The 20,174-nt window shown below is 31.1% G+C and overlaps 1 protein-coding gene across 4 annotated transcripts in view; it reads right to left on the bottom strand.

Moving 5' to 3' along the window:
- Positions 1-20,174, bottom strand: part of LOC127707906 (sarcoplasmic calcium-binding protein-like) — a 48,878-nt gene that overhangs the window by 14,031 nt on the left and 14,673 nt on the right. The window contains exons 1-3 of one of the 4 annotated variants that reach the window (XR_007985080.1): positions 19,295-19,425; positions 6,018-6,096; positions 3,962-4,082 (exon numbers count right to left, since the gene is read on the bottom strand). The exons of 2 other annotated variants lie outside the window; for them this stretch is intronic. The gene's annotated coding sequence lies outside the window, so the exon portion shown is untranslated. Of the gene's footprint in view, positions 1-3,961; positions 4,083-6,017; positions 6,097-19,294; positions 19,426-20,174 lie in introns of those variants that run through there. One more of the 4 variants, XR_007985081.1, reaches the window with a different exon arrangement.

The following is a 20,174-nucleotide window of genomic DNA, read 5'->3' as shown; positions in this document are numbered from 1 at the left end:
AATCTGTTTTTTTTTACTTTCGCTATAGTTTGTTCTTAGAATTGCACAAAAACATGTTTTCCTGCATGTTCCTTTATTTTTTTACATTGCTTAATTAAATTGTCTATGAAGTATATTAACCAATATAAAGTGCATGACGCTAGGATGTCTGATACAGCAGTTTAAGAAGTTTGAGCTTGCTGATAGTAAGGGCGCGAATTCTTTCAAACAATATTTATATGTTAATCATGTTGTGTTATCTATTATACAGCTTTTCAGTGTAAAGTGCTTTACATGTATATCAATATAAAAATAGAGGCGGAAGATATCAAGGGGATAATCAAAACTGATAAGTTTGAGCAAAACTGACAACACGATGGTCAAATACGAACGACGATAAAAAGACAAAAAAGTGCACAAAACATTATATAGAAACTTAAGACTGACCAACTAAAACTTGTTTATATCTGGTATATCATTTGCCTAAGGATAGTTATTTGAGATGAGTCTTGAAACAATTAGACGGAACATATGAATCATTTTCAATTTAGCAGGTGCTCATCATTCCTGTATACTGATCTGTTATATCTAAACTAGTCCAGCAAAGTTGTATAAAAATATAATCGTGACTTTTAAGGTAATTCTTTTGGGATCATCAGCTCAGTATTCAGTGCTTCTGTACTGAAATAACTAATAAAATACTTTTTTAAATGTAATTTATAAATCTTTTTGAAGCACGCTCAATTCTTTTGGGATGATCAGCTCTAAAAACAGTTCATTGGTACTAGAATGACTAAATCTATTTTTATCATAATTTTCATGTCGCAATAAAACATCAAACAATTGTCCAAGAAATCCAGTGGGAAACCGGGTTATGAATATATATTAAGTTTCAATTTGTTTGTAAAATTACTCGACAATTTAATTTGCGAGAGATAAGAATTTAGAGGTAATCAATACTATTGCCATCAATAACATTAAAAGATAAAAAAAAAAAAAATTACCAATGAATGCAGAAAATACATGAAGGAAAGTTTTCAAGCATTTTACAAAATGCCTAAATTTATAAAATGCCTGTGACATATAAAACTCAAACTGCAATTGATAGATTTTGGTAAAATGTGAAACAATTGTCTAAAACTTTTGAAAAGAAAATATCTCCAGCTCCAAAATTAAAAAAATCTTTGAAGGCAAAATTATGCCTCTCAGACGCAAAATAATTTATAGGTTCCGAATTTCTTTCAGTAAAAACAATGCAAATATGAAGTTGTAATCCTTCAGGTTTTATCAACTTAGAAAGGAATAACTAGCCTTTGGACAAATAAGCCAGTAAAAAGTCTTAGTATATATTTTGGTCGTAATACAAAAGAAAGTCAAACATTAAAAAAAAGTTCTGCAAAGAGTTTTCCTAATTGGGAAAATGAAACTTAACTATGATAAGAAGAACAGATATCTGGTTCGTTATTTATGGATTCCTATTAATATCACAGTTTTGATGTCGATCTCAACCAAACATAAGGAGTTTGTGTACCATTTTGAAAAATGATATATGAATCTATATAGAATAATCTTAAAAAAAAAGAAACGATCGCTTTTGAGTAAGGAATAATTACAGGTTGGATTAAAGATTGGTTAATTCAGATAAATGCATCTAGTTAGGATAAATAAAAAGAAATGCAGCACATACATTTTTGTTGTTTTCCATTCGTTTAATGTGTTTTAGCTTTGGTTTTGCAATTTGATGATATGAACTTTCCGTTTTGAATTTTCCTTAGAGTTCGGTATTTTTGTTATTTTACTTGTTTTTATACCTGGTCAGTATAAAATCAAACTTGAAAACAATGAACTAATCTTGCGTAGAAATCTGGAAAATTATATTCCAGATATAAAAGAATTCTTGTTGCCCAGTCTTTAGTTTTCTTTGTAGTGTTTAGTGGAATTGTTTGTCTTAAGTTTTCTGTGTATTGTTTAGGGGAAATGTTTGTCTTTAGTTTTCTGTGTAGTGTTTAGGGGACATGTTTGTCTTTAGTTTTCTGTGTAGTGCTTAGTGGACGTGTTTGGCTTTTCTTCGTCGTTCGTTTGTGTATGACAATTGTGTTGTCAGTTGTCATCGACTTATAAGTTTTGAATGTTCCCTTGGTATCTTCCGCCTCTTTTGTATTTTGATATGCATGAACCAGCAAGTAAAAATGTACAAAAACTAAACGTTATCAAAACAAAAACATCAAACAAACTTTAAAAGAATTCGTCAACAAGTTATTTGGGGAAATGGGTTTATAATATTTAAGAAAACAGTCTTGTTCAGTGACTGAATCGATAAGAAATATCAGATCCATTAATGATAATATTGATCAAAATGATAACATTTTGGAAAATCTTAAAAGAAAAGATGAAAGCGAAAAATTAAAGATATTTTTTTTAGAACGAAATACTAGTCCAAATTGTAGCTTGTTGTATTCGCTGAAAACTATCTAATAGTTAAGAATGAATAATGAGGTTCTTGACTTAGGACATGCAAATGTAAAACGTGATGGGATTAAACTAGTTTTGGATATCTCAACCAACACCCTGTTTAATCTTGATCAGTATATTACAAAAATGTACACCAAAAACATACATTAAAACCAGAACATGAACAGCACTTTACACTAAAAAATATAACACAACATGAATACCACATTTAACTGTTGAAAAGAATGCGCGCACTTACTTAATTCAAGCTCAAACTTCTGAACCTGGTAATAAGACACCCTAATGTCATACACTTTATATCAAATGCTTTACTTCATAGACAGTTTGATTAAGCAATGTAAAAATTTACAGGAAGACATGCTATTGTGCAATTCAAAGAATAAACTGTACAGATGAACTATAAGAAACATTTTCTGTGTCCTATCCCGATTGTGACATTTTGACTGAGTATGAATTTGCATGACGGGCGATGCATACATAGCAGGAGACGTTTACCCTATCGACGCACCTAGTCGGTCTCTTTACAAAATGCTTAAATTTGGAAAATGCCTGTTACATATATAAACATTTCTGATATTATTTTGTAATGCTCCGAAATATGATGTAATGTTAATCAAAAGTGTACGCACGAAACACTTACAGTGAAAATGTCTCTGCTCGTGAAAAAAATAGAGGGAAAAATTGCCCGGCTTTGGTTGATACATGCTATAAGCTCTTCAATTTTTGAAAAGATTTGGATTTTCAAATATCTTGGCTTCGATCATCACGGAAGAGACATTTATTGTCTAAATGCGTATCGGGTGCATTGCAATTGTTACCAATTTCATTCATTATCATGATAACAAAATAATGAAAGATAAACGTAGAATATATTCATTTAATATAATAAAAGCAATAATAGTGACTATAATACACACATAACACATGCTAAATATCTTGATATGGCGCATCTCATCTACAATCCCGTTCCCTTTTCACGAATGTGACCTACCGAATTAGACTATTTACCGGGTTTGTACTTACATGAGCAACACGACGGGTGCCACATGTGGAGCAGGATCTGCTTACCCTTCCGAATCACCTGAGATCATCCCCAGTTTTTGGTGGGGTTGCTGTTGCTTAGTCTTTAGTTTTCTATGTTGTGTTTTGAGTACTATTGTTTGTCTGTTTGTCTTTTTCTTTTTTTGCCATGGCGTTGTCAGTTTATTGTCATCCAGATACAAATTTATTAACAATTTCAACAAGTACACACGTCAAATGAAATATATTTCTGACAAAATATTAAATAGTAAACTATAATAAAGATAAAGGCAAGTCTTTTTTGTAGTCCAAATATCAAACATCAGACCGTCCATCCGCAACAAATTTTGGGTAGATATAGGATTTGATGGTTTACATTGTAACTGATATGGATTGTGATCATTAGGTGATGATGATGATAATAAGGATGCCCTCTTTCACTATCATGTACACAGATACACATCGACATATAATTAAGATGAAGACTTACCTTCAGAAATATACTTGTAATTTTGGTTCTATATGGTTCGAGGTATCTTTCTGCATTAATGTTCATACCGCTCACAAATTATTATTTAGCTTAATTTTGTATGCATCAATGAATCAATTATCTATAAAGATGACAATCATACTTGTAACGTCATCTGAGTTAGCTTCAGTGTATTTACTTAATTAATATTCATAACTTTTACATTACTTTTTAAAGTGAATTTGTATAGACTTCCTAAGAGAAATAACAATATTTAATATTAAATTTAATAAAAAGCACTGTTCAAACAGCATGAAGTGTAATTTAAATGTAGACAAATCAAAACGGTTCGCTGCTCATTTTTTTTTCGACAATGTTTCTCATTAGGTGTTCAATTTAAAAGTAGTATACAACGACGTTTGTGTGATCCTTAAGGTAAAAATATATGTAACATTTCTATCAAATTTCGTTATTAAGCTGTTTTTAAACTTTCCCTCTACTGATTTCTTTCAAAAATAGCTATGAAATTCAACCATATAATAATTGTTATTAAGAAGCTGTGATTTTTCTTGCTGAAAAAAACTTGCGTTGTATATATATATGTTTCAAGAGTAGTCCGGACCAAATATTTCAAGTAAAAATTGATTGTATGTTATTCACAGTTGTTTCTATATATTTCTTAATCTCATATAAATTATAACAATAACTTCGACTTTATGTTATGGCTATTTTAATAACTTGCACTCTTTGTATGTGTCTTTTTCATTGATATTTGTATAAACCAGAAATTCTTTGAAAAACGAATTATTAAGTATTGAAACTTATTAGTTTTGATAAATGACATTTGTTTTATTGACAATGCTAACTTTATAACCCTCTTACCTGGGAGATAAATAGTTAGACGCTAGACGTCAGTGTAAAAAAATACTTTTTGAAGTATCATTTCTAAATTTGCTAAAAGATATTTGTATTGTTGACAAATGTGTACTTTATTCCAGGCTTATCCTGGAGCCGAAATAAATGTCAGACATCAGAGCATGATACTATGTAGAATTTGGGAAATAATGCTTTCAGAATCTTAAAAAAAATTTACAGAATTATGAAACATTTGATTGATTTACACTATACACTGATATTCCTTATGCAAAGTATAAAGATTGTCGCCTTAAACAGATTTTATTATTACAAAAATGGGATCATACTTTGTAAATTTCTGCACTGATCCAAAATATGAATAAACAGAAGATAAAATTATTAAAATGCAGTTCGACAATATATATTTGTTGATATATAAAATTAAGAAGATGTGGTATGACTGTCAATGAGACAACTCTCCCTCAGAGACTAAATGACATAGAAGTTTATAAATTTAGGTCAAAATACGGCTTTCAACAATGAACAAAACCCAAGCCGCATAGTCAGCTATAAAAGGACAAATGTGAAACAATCAAACAAGAGAGCTAACGGTCTAATTTATGTACAAAACAATGAACGAAACACAAATACAATATACAGCAACAAATGACAACTACTGAATTACAGGCTTCATACGCCCACGTTTCAGTGATTGATTGAATCTCAAATATTCCAGTGAACTTTATATTAAGAATACTTCTGAAAATCTGCTGCATATCAATATAAAACTTTTACAATAAACTTATGAGGATGAACGGCTGAAATATACACTACATAAGTTATTTTTCGTTTACCATCACGAGTTGTTTGACCGATATTCACCAGCAACATTCTTTTAGTTTTATATCTTTTGATACATGAAAAGTTTCCAATCTGTAATTTATCTATTATGTCCTAATCCTGATTGTGACATTTCGAATGAGTGTGGATTGGCTTGGTGGGTGATTAAGCAAAACAGGAGCCGCTTCCCTCGTTTGATGTGTTTGAACTTTTGATTTTGCCATTTGATATTTGGTATTTTTGTTATTTTTCCTTTTTTACCCGTTTGACGCACCCGGTCTTATAAATAAATGGTTTGATCAAACTAACATTTGCAAGCAAAAACATAAAAAGCTAATTTTGCCATGACGTTATCAGTTGTTATCGACTTAAGTTAGAATACCGCTTTGGTATCTTCCGATCTGTTAACTATCATATTTTGCCATTAGGATATACAACTCCAAGCTGACATCATATGTGATCTACAATATATAAGGTTTGATTGATCTACCATGTGAGAAATAACACATATTAAAATAACAATATGTAAACTATGTTGTGGAATCAATTATTAAATGATATATGATAAGATCAATCCTAAAACGGACAAAACAGCATATTCAATGCGGATGACATCACCTTGTTGTAATTTTACACACGTTTGGCTTTATCCAATATGAGAAAAAGATATATAAGCCCATTGAGAATTTTAACTTACGATTTCAATTTTGTTAACGCCTGACTTAACTTTTAACGTTTCTTTATGCATTAGATAAATTTAATCACATTTTGTAACTTAAAACAACGTTAAAAAGTTTAAATCGTATTCTGTGTTTTGTAACGATATTAAAGAGTAGGAATGCTTTAAAAAATTGAATTATTCTTCCAAGCTACTTTATATTTGCTAGATAAAAAAACTTTTATCAATATTGAAAACAAAATCATCGTGACTGCGAATAGACAAGTTCAGTTTCCTGTACCTGCTTTACAGTAAGTGTCTTAGCTCAATAGAAGAGTTTCTGGGCCAATACAGCAAATCTCCAATCCATAACAGGGCCTATTCAGAAACAGCAACTTACTATAACGCAAAACTTATTTCACGTTATTCAATATCTGCTAAAGAAGAAATACAGTAACCAGTTCAGTAGTTATAACTTATATTCATTACGTATTGATTCTGATTATGATATAAATATAAAAAAGCAAAAGTGGTCTTATTTACAATGAGACAAAACGACTTAATGTGACAATTAAGGTCAAAAGGGACAACAGGAATCGCCAATAAATACAGCACAGTACAACAGACTACATCAACCGTCAACATCTGACTTAAAAACAGACATACAAACTAAGACAAACAACAGCGAACAAAACATCGTCTAGATAGCGCGGCTTGGTACCTGTTCTGACCCTGGTGGGCTTAATTAAGTGTAGAGTGCGACTAAAACCTTTTAATTAGCTCGTAGATCATATGTTTTAAAATAGGCACACAAAACCTGCACAATGCAGTTATCAATAGGATGACCACTTATTTAAAGATGAAGAAGGAAACGATATACAGCACATTATTTAGAAAGCAGATTCAATTAAAGCTTCCTACTACAGAAAGCTAGCTTAGGTATCATGTTGTCATTGATTATACCTTCTCCCAACATTTCGTAACGCTACTGTATTCTATTTTGTTTTATTCATAATGATATCTTAGGTCAATGTGTAAGAGTTTATAAGCTAAAAGACCTCAAGTGTAGCTAAATCCAAACAAACAATGATAGCTTTGCACAAAGATTATATTCCTCGATTTAAAAGGATTTCCAAAATTAAAGAAAAAAGAGATATCAAATCATTTCTAGATCGTTGCAAGTTATTATCGATTATAGAGGCGAAAGATACCAAAGGGACTCATAAGTCGAAAATATACTGACAACAACATGGCTAAAAAAGAAAAAGACAAACAATAGTACACAAAACACAACATAGAAAACTAAACACTGAGCAACACGAACCCCACCAAAACTGGATGTGATCTCAGGTGCTCCGGGAGGGTAATATTCGTTTACATGCGGATCAGGAAGGAACGGTGTGAGCTAGATAGTGTTTGTCTATCAAACTTCATCTGTGCATTGAGAAACAGTGCTGCGGTAATATGAACAAATTAAAAGTAATATTTGGCTAAGAAATATAACACAAACTTCCTTAGAATGTCCAACGTGTGCCTTTTGTATATATATTAAAAGCGCTGGAGCCTTAACATTAGGACGACATAAAAGAAGACGATGGACACTGCAAACCAAAAATAACCAAAAGTGCTAAATTCTTCTTATGCCATCTATGCCTCGGGGTAGAATAACTTTAGTGTTATTAAATGATTTAAATTTTTTTGGAACAGTTGTTTACAGAACATTACATTGATACTGTAATGTACTGGGGGAATAGTTAATATCAATATTTCAAGGAACAAATAGGGATACTTTTTCAAAACTTATTTGTTGTCTTGAAATATGTGTATACTTCCTTTGTAGCAAGCTAGATAAATATTTGATACTGATATTCACAGGTATGGCAGTACTTCACTATTTTTATAAATATCGCAAGTCACGTTTCAATTTTTACCAAATATAATATTTGGAGGATAGACATATTCTTCTATATATTTCTAAATTATGTTTGAACATAGGATTATAATGAGAATGATAATTATCAAGTTAATCAGATGTTAAACGTGTAAACTACTGGAAGTGGAATGCCTTTTTTAATTGTTCTGTTTATTTGTTGCGACACGGAATGTGCATAATTTATCATAGTTTACTTAACCATACAAAAAACAACCAATTTTTGCATTGAAAACTATTTCTTGAGACTAAATATCTTCTGTTGATGCATTTTAGGAAACTATCATGCAATACAATATATGAGTATCGCTCCTTTTGGAGTTCTTCAGTTTTCTTTTGTTACCTTGATTTGTCTCTTCCTAATCGATTCAAGAGATTTAAGCATAGTATAAGTACTCTCGTCTTAATTTATGCCTTAGATACAACGGGTAAAACTCATCCAAAACACCAGCTTATAATTTGGTACGCCAGACGCGCGTTTCGTTTACATCAAACTCATCAGTGACGCTTGCATTAAAACTGTTGGAAGTCAAAATCGAATACGAAGTTGATGAGCAATAAAACTAACAACTTGTGCCGATTCGGGCTGAGACAATCTATGCATGGGGGTTAAGAAACCTTAGTGTTTGGACTTATTCCACATTTTATATGTTTTATAAACAGTAGATATATAGAAAGTGAACATATCAATGATTTTCACACAGATATTCTGAATACTAGGCTAGTGATACTCTCGGGGACGAAACGTCCACCAGCAGTGACATCGACCAAGTGGTTGTAAAAACAATTCGCATCCTTGAAAATAAATCTATCTTAGCATTGCTAAATGAATAAATTTATTTTCATTTGGTCATACCCTGGCGAACACAAATATATTGTAAATATTTTAATTGAGGTGATGAACTATCTTTTAAATAACTTATGTATGAACTTTCCAATATCGTCTGCTAAATCAGTGTGCACTCAGTGGTGTCCGATTGTGTATTTCAAGCTGATTTATGGATATTATGGCTACTGAAGCTCTTTGAAATATGTCTGTTGTAGGACAATCTTTGGACAACTCAATTGATTTTTATTCTATTTTTTTTTTAATACCTTAACATTGTATAGTTCCGGCTTCCCGGAAAGGACAAGTAACCATCAGTTCAGTATGTCATATGACACTTACCCTTTTAGATTTTGTATATAAACTTGCGAGCACTCAGTAATGGCTGAATACACAAAGGTCTACTGGCGGCAAGTTCAAAAAGGTAACACCACACAAACTTTGATTAATTGTAAATAAAGCCACCAAACACTTTCGGTGAGCATAATTATATATATAATGGAAAACTGTTAGCAGTCTTTTTGTGCAGTAAGCTTTTTACTACCACATCGGATGCCACAATTATAAAGTTAGACTCCATATTTATTCATATGCTCTGTAAAACACAATTGTCAACACGAATATGCTTTATTTATAGTTTAATTTAAACAGTTCAACAAATAAAACTGTTAACATTGAAATTTCACTCTACCTTAGTATTCTTTAAAAGCTAATAGACCATAAAATAGTGAATACTATAGGAGCCAAACGACTAAAAAGGACTAAAAATAATAACCAAATTCCCTTTAAGTCCATTTTGCTTGAGGCTTTTGAAACCTTAGTTTCTTTATAATTTCTAAATTGGTCAACATTGAATTTAAGAAAATCCAGTAGTATATCATGTCAGAACGAACGCACTGAGCACTGAGCGTATGGTATTATCAGGGACAAGCAGTTAACAAGAAGCGGTATCGACTTATTGCTGGAAAGCTTAAATAACACATGTCATGAGGGAATATCGACAAAAGGCGAGCAATATTTGGTAATTCTAAGCAATAGAAATAATTTATATTCACATTAGTGAGATATACTTTCTTCCTTACATTATGCTTTAATCAATTTACACTCATTTGCACTTTTCCATTATTACATGACATAAATCACTACTTGGTGTCAAGTTTCATGAAAAGAAAAAAACAGGAACCTAAATCCTAAGAACAGCAGTGATCTATTGTCAAGGTAAACTTGTGTTTAACTGTTTTGTATACGCCTGTCGAAATACGTGTTGCAAATAACTTAACACTAGTAATGTTTTACGCCTTAAGTTATATGGATAGTAATATTCTATTTGAATTTTTTGATTTATCATATATCCAGATGAAATTCAAATAATACATTCTCTGAACCATATCGATACACGAAATCTGTAACATAGGATTTTTCGAAATGAATTTCATTCATTTTTTGACAACAAAATCATCAGGCACCAAGTATCAAAAATCAAACATAGTAAACAACCAATTAATATAATACTTTTTAGAATAATGACGATAATTAACTGCTACATTCTGTATTAATTACATAGAAGTTTCATACGACTGTGAATTTTGATTGGCCGAGGAGTTTCCAAAGTTATATATAGTTAATTTACTCAACAAAAAGCAACAAATATATCTGCAATTGCTTTCTGTGACAACGTTTTTAAAAATAGTTCACAGAAAACAATCGAAAGGCCTGATGTAACTCGTAGTTTCATAGTTGTATCATTAAGATGTAATAATAAGAATTGAATATTTCATTTTGTAATTCGATAGTGTTGTGAAAAGGTTGATCGCGCTTCATATAAAATATTCTTCGGTAAACGCTAAAATGTGCTTCCTTAAACGCATTTTCAACCCAATTCCAAATAGAAGCATTCAATTCTTAAACTCATTGACATGTTTCAGCAATTTGTCATAATTACATGTATAACGGACAAAATAATTAGATAGAACTTTGAAAAATAGGGACCATAATTATTTATATTCTGTCATGATATCAAACTGACTAAATACATGTAGCAGTTTCTCAGTTTATGTTTGGACAGAAAGTAGAGTTTAAGGGTCAAATTGGAACTAATCTAAAGTGAATTTTGTTCTATATCTATGGGTTATTGATAAAACATATGCATCTTACTCTGTCATGAACACATACAAATTGACTACGCGATTTTTAATCAGACTTTGCCTAAAGAATATACAGGTAAACTAAGCTCTGTTATGAGCAACAAATTTGTTCTGCACTATGCATCATCCCAACAATATTCTTTTAATATTAATGATGACAATGTAACTATTAAACTTAGCCATGTTAGTTTCAGTGCCTATTATTAATATGCATACATTTCACTATTGTTTGAGTGCCCTATTATTGAATACATCAATGCAATGCTAATAATATAGTATACGTATGGTCCACTGGGAGCCGTACTCTAATATAGTATACGTATGGTCCACTGGGAGCCGAACTCATGAAAAATAATTGATATGTACTCTTTAGATTGAGAAATTAGTTTTAAATCATAATTTGAATGATAAGGAGATATTATCATCACTTTAAAATTATTTTCATTTGAATTTTTCATTGTTGTACTTGAGTATCCGTAACATGAATCGTAAGCTATTTTAAGATTATTTCCCCCGACACAACTTTTCATCTTTAATTAATCATAATTACATTACATAAATGTTTCGTTAGACTCCGTACTTTTGATTAACAGACAACTGTCGCGAGGCTTTCCAAAATTATATTCTATTCCCCCCCCCCCCCCCCCCCCAAAAAAAAATGCAATATTCATGACTTTACACTGCACAGACTAAAAAACAACCCGTATGATGTAGCTAGTAATTATACAGTGACAGCAAGAAAAAGTCATTATAAGTGTTGCCTGCTTTCTGAAATAAAGGCAACAGTAGTATACCGCTTTTCACTAGTCACTAGGAAATCATCATAGGAAATACAAGCCCGGGAATATCATATTATTGGGAGATATATACTCCGTATGCAGGCGCTGCTGGAATGTTGCTACATAGAAATGGAAAGTTCACAATTGGGAAGCTGAAATCATCTCTTTTGTCGTAAAGTTTTGTTTTTAACCGACCCTCATTGACAATTTTTATATATCTTCCTAAGTTCTCCAAAATTCAGATCAAAATGTACCATGCCAAAAGTTCGAAATACTTATAACAGAGACGTAAACGACGAAACTCGGAAACTTCAAATATTCTTTAATATTCACATATTGATACAACTGGCTTGAAAAAGGTTTAGTGATGTTTTGAAAAATTCAACTTCCGACTGTATTTAAATGTAGACTAAAAAAATATAAATCCTTTTTGTTAGTAAAATAAAAATAAAAATGAAAAATACAACAACAAAAATCCACGTTTGTCCTTAGATCATGTCGAAGCCTATATTCAATTTTCTGAAAATTTCATGAAAATTGAAAAAGAATTTGATGTCTTAATAAACTAACCCATATACTAATCCTAATCTTAACTGCCAACAAATTAATATAAAGTAAGGGGATGTGGTATGATTGCAAATGGCATAACAATCCATAAAGAACAAAGAAAACAGATGTGTTCAACGATAGGTCAATATGCAACTTTCAACAACGAGGAAAAAAAGTTTTAAAAGCCCCAGTATGATAAAATGTGAATCAATTCAAAAAAGAAGACCAACAGTCGGATTTCGCTACAATGATAAACGGAAAACAAATATGATAGACAGCTACCAACAACAACCAATTGATTGCATGCTCCTGGCTTGTTTTCAAATATTTTTGGCATCAACTGCGAGTATTCATGCATCAGTACTTTGTGTCGTTTTTCTTTTTGTTATTTGAACAGTATTAAATTTAAACTGCCCATATCAGTTAATACGTTACGCTCGTGCATGTTCACACACCGTATTTTGACTTCATTAGCAGTGTTGTTCTCCTTAAAAAAAACTACTCCAACAAAGGTATGTGGAAGAACGACTAAATTCATCACTACGTTAGTTTTACGGTCAATATCATGAATAGGTTAATCGATACAATGTCGGTGTCTGAAAACATAAGCGACATTTTGTCCCGGTCTGATAATTAAAGGCAACAGTAGTATACCGCTGTTCGAAACTCATAAATCGATAGAGATAAAAACAAATCCGGGTTACAAACTAAAACTGAGGGAAACGCATCAAATATAAGAGGAGAACAACGACACAACAAAAACACAACATTAAAAAATAACACACACAGAAAAGAACTATAATATAACAATGGCCATTTTCCTGACTTGGTACAGGACACTTCAAGAAAACAGTGGTGGGTTGAATCTGGTTTTGTGGCATGCCAAACCTCCCGCTTTTATGGCAATGTTAAATATAACATTAAAATGACAACATTACATGACAGGATTACAATACAAATAAATGGGAAAACATATAGGACAAAGAAACACACAAATAATAGCTAACAAAAGGCACCAGGTTTAAAATCCAATACGCCAGACGTGCGTCTAGTCCACACAAGACCAACCAGTGACGCTCAGATGAAAAAAGTTTGAAAGCCAAAACAAGTACAAAGCTGAATAGCACCAAGGACCAAAACTTCCAAAAAGTTGCGCCCAACACGGCCAGGGTTTTTTGCCTGGGACAAGAACATCCTTATTATTTAGAATAATTTATAATTTTGCAAACAGTAAATTTTATAAAATGACTATATAATAGATATACATGATAAAACCGAAGTGGGGACTAACTACATAATAAAAACGGATACATTACATAAAACAACTTAATCCAACACATAAAAATACACAGCAGAGTTACCCAAAGCCTCAACGCACAAAGTGACGTCACATTTGAAATTCTAAAAAAAACACACAAAGTGACGTCACATTTGAATTTGTAAAAATATTTCCCAAAAATAAGATAGGATAAGGATTGATTCAAGATTAGATTTGTAATACTGACGTTACATTTATTAATAACAATGAAAATTACAATACTTATTTATATCAAATTGTGGTAGTAATTAGATAATTAATTGTATTATCTAGCTATGTCGGTGTTTTTTTTAATCAATCTGTAAACCAAATATATCGTCAAAAAGTTTAATAAATTCTACAGACAGGTAAGTGATACAGTGTTCATTCTTATTACATATAATTGAATAATGAAAGAAACTGAATCCTTAAATAGAATCAATCATTCCAAATCCATACAGACGAGCTTTCTCCAAATTACTGACATCTCTATCGTCGCTATTACAGCAATACTCGACCCAACTTTGCAAAAAAAGATTAGCTTCTATGAAGCCTGGTTTTATTTGCGGATATGCGTTAAAATACTTCTCATCAAAGGTAACCAATCCCATTGCTTTCAGTGCTTCCCTAAACTCTTCTTTGGATATCATAATATCTTTGTTAACATCTGTGATCAATACCAATACATCCATATCCTTTCTGATGTCTTTTCTATATTCCTCTCTCATCTTTTGACTATCCATCCTCTGTCATTTTTTCTTCTCCTTTCAGGAAAAAATTTGGAAACCAATTTAAATATTTTGTCTTGAATTCTGTGGCCTGCTCACCCTTCAGTTTGTTGCTTTTAATAAATCTATCCCTGAAACAGCCAATGCAATAAAGACAACACTGATATATAAATATATATATATATATTATATATATATATATATATTGACAATTCTAAATTGAAAACAACGTCCAAACCTATGATTGCGTTGGATAAAAACCGCAATTTTTATACGTGTGCATGCAAAACAAATGTCTTGTTAGAGGGGTCTAAATACAGCACAAACAACATTTTCCAAAAGACCAAAAAAGTGAAAAAGTATATTTTAACAAAACGCATTTGACTAACAGGTCGAACAACAAATGTTTTTAAACCCTGCTGACTGCCATTGGCGATTGCCAAATAAACGGATCACCGATGTAATAAATGGATTTTAAATATAAATTTAATACTAAACAGAAAACAATAAACTTGCGGAAAAGATGTTATACCGCAAACAAAATGTGCAAAGGTTTTTGTACACCATATCCGGATTTCGACAATTAATGTCTCTTCAGTGATGTTAGGAATCGAAACGGTATTTGGAAAGCCATACAATTTACCTCAATTTAGGATAGACTCTTGAATTTTGAGGAGTCAAAATAGGATGAACGGATCATATAAACCCGAAGACAAATATAATACAAGCCCAAACGAAAAAATATAAACAAGTCTAAATTGAAAACAACGTTCAAACCTATGATTGCGTTGGATAAAAACCGCAATTTTTATACGTGTGCATGCAAAACAAATTTCTTGTTAGAGGGGTCTAAATACAGCACAAACAACATTTACCAAAAGACCAAAAAAGTGAAAAAGTATATTTTAACAAAACGCAATATATATTTAAATATACTACACTATAGTTGATAACTCAGTCTCATATTATGTCTTTGTTATATCTCAATTAAAACGATACGGACTTGCACGTTTACATGTTTATTACCCCGATTAATATTACATTGATTAAAGGCATTTTTAAACTAACATTGTATTTGAAAAAAAAAATGTTTCTTTTAAACTATGTTTTTCTTTTGAACAAAAATATCTGTAAGTACATATTATCCTCCTTTAGTAATGTACTTAGGACAAACCATTAGATAGTTAACGTTGTTACACTATTTGTTCTTAAATTTTAATTTTTTTTCTGCATATAAATCTACAAAAATGACATATATACACACTGTAATGCACTTTTCAGACGTCAATGATATTAAAGAGTATTCCTGATAGTCCTACGAATATTACAATTTACAAAAAACTACAACAAAACGTAATGTTCGGACAAACCTGTATTCAATTGCATGGAGACGTTCGTTATAAAAATATTATCTAAACGTGAATATACAGTATATAAACAAAGTTTTTTTTTTATAATTTTTTTTTTATATATCAATTCATTTTCAAAATGTCCCTTTGAACTTATTTCTTCTCCGCTTTTTCAAAAAGTTTTCTCAAAGGCTGTCACAATTGCTTCTTTATATTTCTGTCAATGACTTATTGAAAGTTTGTAATTTTCGAAAATTCATGTCTCAATTTTGAATTAATATCCCGGGGTATTTAGGCGGGAGACATTTTTCAAAAGGACTATTAGTTAAGGACTTGAATACACCCATCTAACACACGGCTATATTATATATCAGTCGAAAGCTTATTATCTGTAGTTTCTGTTTGCAGAATGTAGTTTCTGTTTTTTGCCCGGTCCTAAAAATATAGTACATTGCAATTTCCATTAAATCGAGATTACACAGTCTAAAATATTGCTATAATGAAACAAAATGCCATATTTTAGTTTTTTTATGATAACAATTTTCAAAATATCATATGAAACCTTTAGAACAGAACACAAATAGTTACAAATGTTTCGCAAATTAAGAGGTTAATTGACGCTTTTGCAGTTGCCCCAAAATACCACATTCTGCAAACAAGAACCATTTTCCTTTTTCATTTTTAGATACCACATCAATTATTGTCAATATCAAATTCAGTAAATTATAGGCAACGGACTTACAATCTATCAACAGACAATGCTCTAAGACTGTAGTAAGGAAAGAGATATAAACAGGCAGCAACCTCAGAGTTTATCAAAGAAAGAGAATAACAGAAAGCAAACTTTTTGAAGGAAATAGATTAATAATACTTTCAATTAATTCTAAAGCCAAAACAATCTTAATGGCGCCTGTTAAAACGTTTAAACCCGCTGCATTTGTTTGCACCTGTCCTACTAAGTCAGCCATTTACTTTTCACACATTTGGACTTGGATGGAGAGTTGTCTCATTGGCAGTCATTCCACATCTTCTTATTTCTATTTATGCCAAAATTTGTTAGTTTTTCATCTTTCTATTTACAAACAATATATAACTACATTTGTGTGCAGTCTTACGCTAAATATACTTACAAAAACAAATTGGCATCATCAACTGTTCTTCTTCTTTTTCTTCCAAGTAAGGAACCGGATTCAATAATTGAATGTATTAGGTCCCGCGAAAACTCAGTGTCTTTGTTTAAGTCAAAAGTTTTATACAGTCTTGTCCGTTTCTTCATTAGATAAGCGTTCGCCATTCTACGTAAGATAGAAGTCAATAATTTAAATATTAAGCAGTAATTGTCGATTGAAGATTAGAAAAAAAATTGTATTGACAAACAATTTGTTCAATAAATGGAAATTCACGTGGTGTTCAGTTAATGGAAGAACATAAATTTGTGGAAACTAAATCGGTAGGAACAACATTGTTAATACTTGGCGCATTTTGAATTATGTTCTATAATACTATCTTGTTTATCGATGCTCATCTTTCACAGATACAGATCTACTATATCTAAAAACAAAGTCAGGTAAGTTATATACAGAAATAATTGTTACATTAAATAAACCTTCCATTCAAATTAATTCATTTGGGATCGTCAGATCAGTTTTCAGTGCTTCTTTGAATGTAATTTACATTTCCTTATAAGGTACGTTCAATATTAGATATAAAACTTTTACCATGTAGTACAATGGGAAACCGGGTTTTAAATGTATATGAAGTATCAATTTGTATGCAAAATTACTCCGCTATTTCGTTACGTCAGGAGAATACTATTTAAGGATAATCAATAATATTGCCAACCATAACTTTAAAACAGAAATTACTTAACTACAACGAAAGAATATTAAACACATCAAATACCTTAAGTAACGTTTAATTAAAAGTTTTATAAATCTATTAAAGGGTTTTGTCAATGGAGGTTATTATTTTTTGTAATCTTTTTTTGTTTTATTTGGGGGGGGGGGGAGTGAAGTAAATCGTAAATGTTTTTGTCAATCAATGACATACACACCTTATGGCAAATGAAACAAAAAAACCATTATACAAAAAGAGGTTTGACCGGTTCCATCTTTATTCTAACCACCCACACCGAACATATTATTAAGTTGATAAAATTTACAGGAATATGAATATAAATTAAAGAAATATTTTTTCTTTGCAAATTTCAACTTTTTTTTTAGTTACATTTCGTAACCGTATTGTTGAATAACAATTTTTTATTTATTTTATTTTCATTGAAGGATTTCTGGAACCAAATATAATATGTGTCTTTGAGACTTAAATTCGCTTTTCATAGAATTCTATATTGATTGTTGGTTGCTTAACATCCAGATTGGATTATAAGATCTTTTCAAACTTTTAAGATAAGTATTTCTAATTTGCCCAAATCCATCAATTGCAGTTTTCAGTTATATATAAACATTTCTGTTATTATTTTATAAATGCTCTGAAATATGATATAATATTATCAAGAAGAGACTTTTGTACAAAAATTTGAATATTTCGAATTACTAAGGATTTTCTATCCCAGGAATAGATTACATAAGCTGTATTTGGCAAAACCTCTTGGAAATTTGGGTCCTCAATGCTCTTCATCTTCGTACTTTATTTGGCCGTTTTAACTTTTTCGATTTAATCGTCACTGATTAGTCTTTTGTAGACGAAACGTGCGTCTTGCGTACAAAATTTTAAACCTGCTATCTAACATGAAGCACTAACAGTTAAAGTGTCTCTGCTGGTGAAAAAAGTCGGGAAAAATTTATTTTAATCTTTTAACATTGATGCATTTAAGAATATTGTCATATATTACCTAGTGAATAGCTTCATTTTAAAGATTATAGTCAATTTTGTCCGACTTTTTTTCACCAGCAGAGACACTTTAACTGTTATTGCTTTGTTAAACAACTTGATATGGTGCATCTAATGTATCTTATCAGTAAATAATTTAAATTTATAAAACCGATTGAATCAGTCATATCAGTTTCAACTTATTCATGATTCACCAATTTTGATAAATGACTAAATGATGAAACAATAAACGGGTGTGCTTCAGATATGTTTGACATGTATTGAATATCATCATATGTATTGAAATTTATTAACAATTTCAACCAAATACACATATTATAATTACAGATATTTCAGACAATATAGTTTGATTGAAAACTATAATTAAGGAATAATGGCAATTCTTGTTCAGTCCAAATATCAAATTGTACTTTAGGGTTCACATTAGAACTGATTTAAAGTGTAATCCATTAAAATGTATATTACATCTATGATGATCATGATTGTGTCCTCCTGAACCTTCTAAAGGGCAAAGACATATATTCACACACCTTAAATATGAAGACTTACCTTCGAAAATATACTGGTAAACTTTGCTCTACAAGGAAAAAAGAAATTGTCCTGCACTAACGTTAACACCTTTTTATGAAATTATTATGTAACGTTTCAGTTCAAATATATTGTTAAAACTTTCACTTAACTTTTACCTGTACTAATGCGGAATGATCGACGCAAATATAATCGTTAATATCAAAGTAGTTTAAAGCAATGTTTATACAGTGTGAAGTTTAGACTTTTAATGTAGAAAATCATCGTACTCCGTTGTTACGGGTTCAGTTTTCCACGATATTTTTCATTTGGTGTTTTATGCAGAGATCGTATACAACGGCTTTTTGGTATTCCATGAAATCTTAGCAATATATTTTGATATAAAAGAAGACTCTAAATAAAAATGGAATGTAAACTTCCTATCCCGTTTCATTTCAAAGGTGTTTTTAAATTTTCCGCCACTCATTCCTTTTAAAGAATAGCATGCTAGCATAATTTGTGTTGCTATGCAATTGAGGCATCGGCTATTCCTAATGATTTGATAATGTTACCTTTATTCCCTGCTCTTCTGGGAGCCGAAATAAATAATCTGACGCTTAACGTTAGTGTAAGGACATCTTCGCTAGCCAAGAATTATGATCCAGACCCACCAGAGAGGAGGGGACTGAATCGTAACTCTTTGCTAGCGAAGATGGTGTAAGGAAAACACTATTGGATCGAAATCCTTAAGAATGCATTTTTTAATTGTACTAAGTTCGGTAAAAGAAAGAATACAAAACACAGATCCTAGTTACAGCCCTAATCCATGGTCAAAGATGACTAATATTGAACTGTTTAATACGAGCCTGTTGAATAATAGAGATATTCCCAATGACAAAGAGAGATCCCTAGACATTGCACT

This window comes from Mytilus californianus, unplaced genomic scaffold (assembly GCF_021869535.1).
Source record: "Mytilus californianus isolate M0D057914Y unplaced genomic scaffold, xbMytCali1.0.p SCAF_7, whole genome shotgun sequence".
Lineage (NCBI taxonomy): Eukaryota > Metazoa > Mollusca > Bivalvia > Mytilida > Mytilidae > Mytilus > Mytilus californianus.
This window is presented reverse-complemented; position numbering and strand designations above follow the sequence as displayed.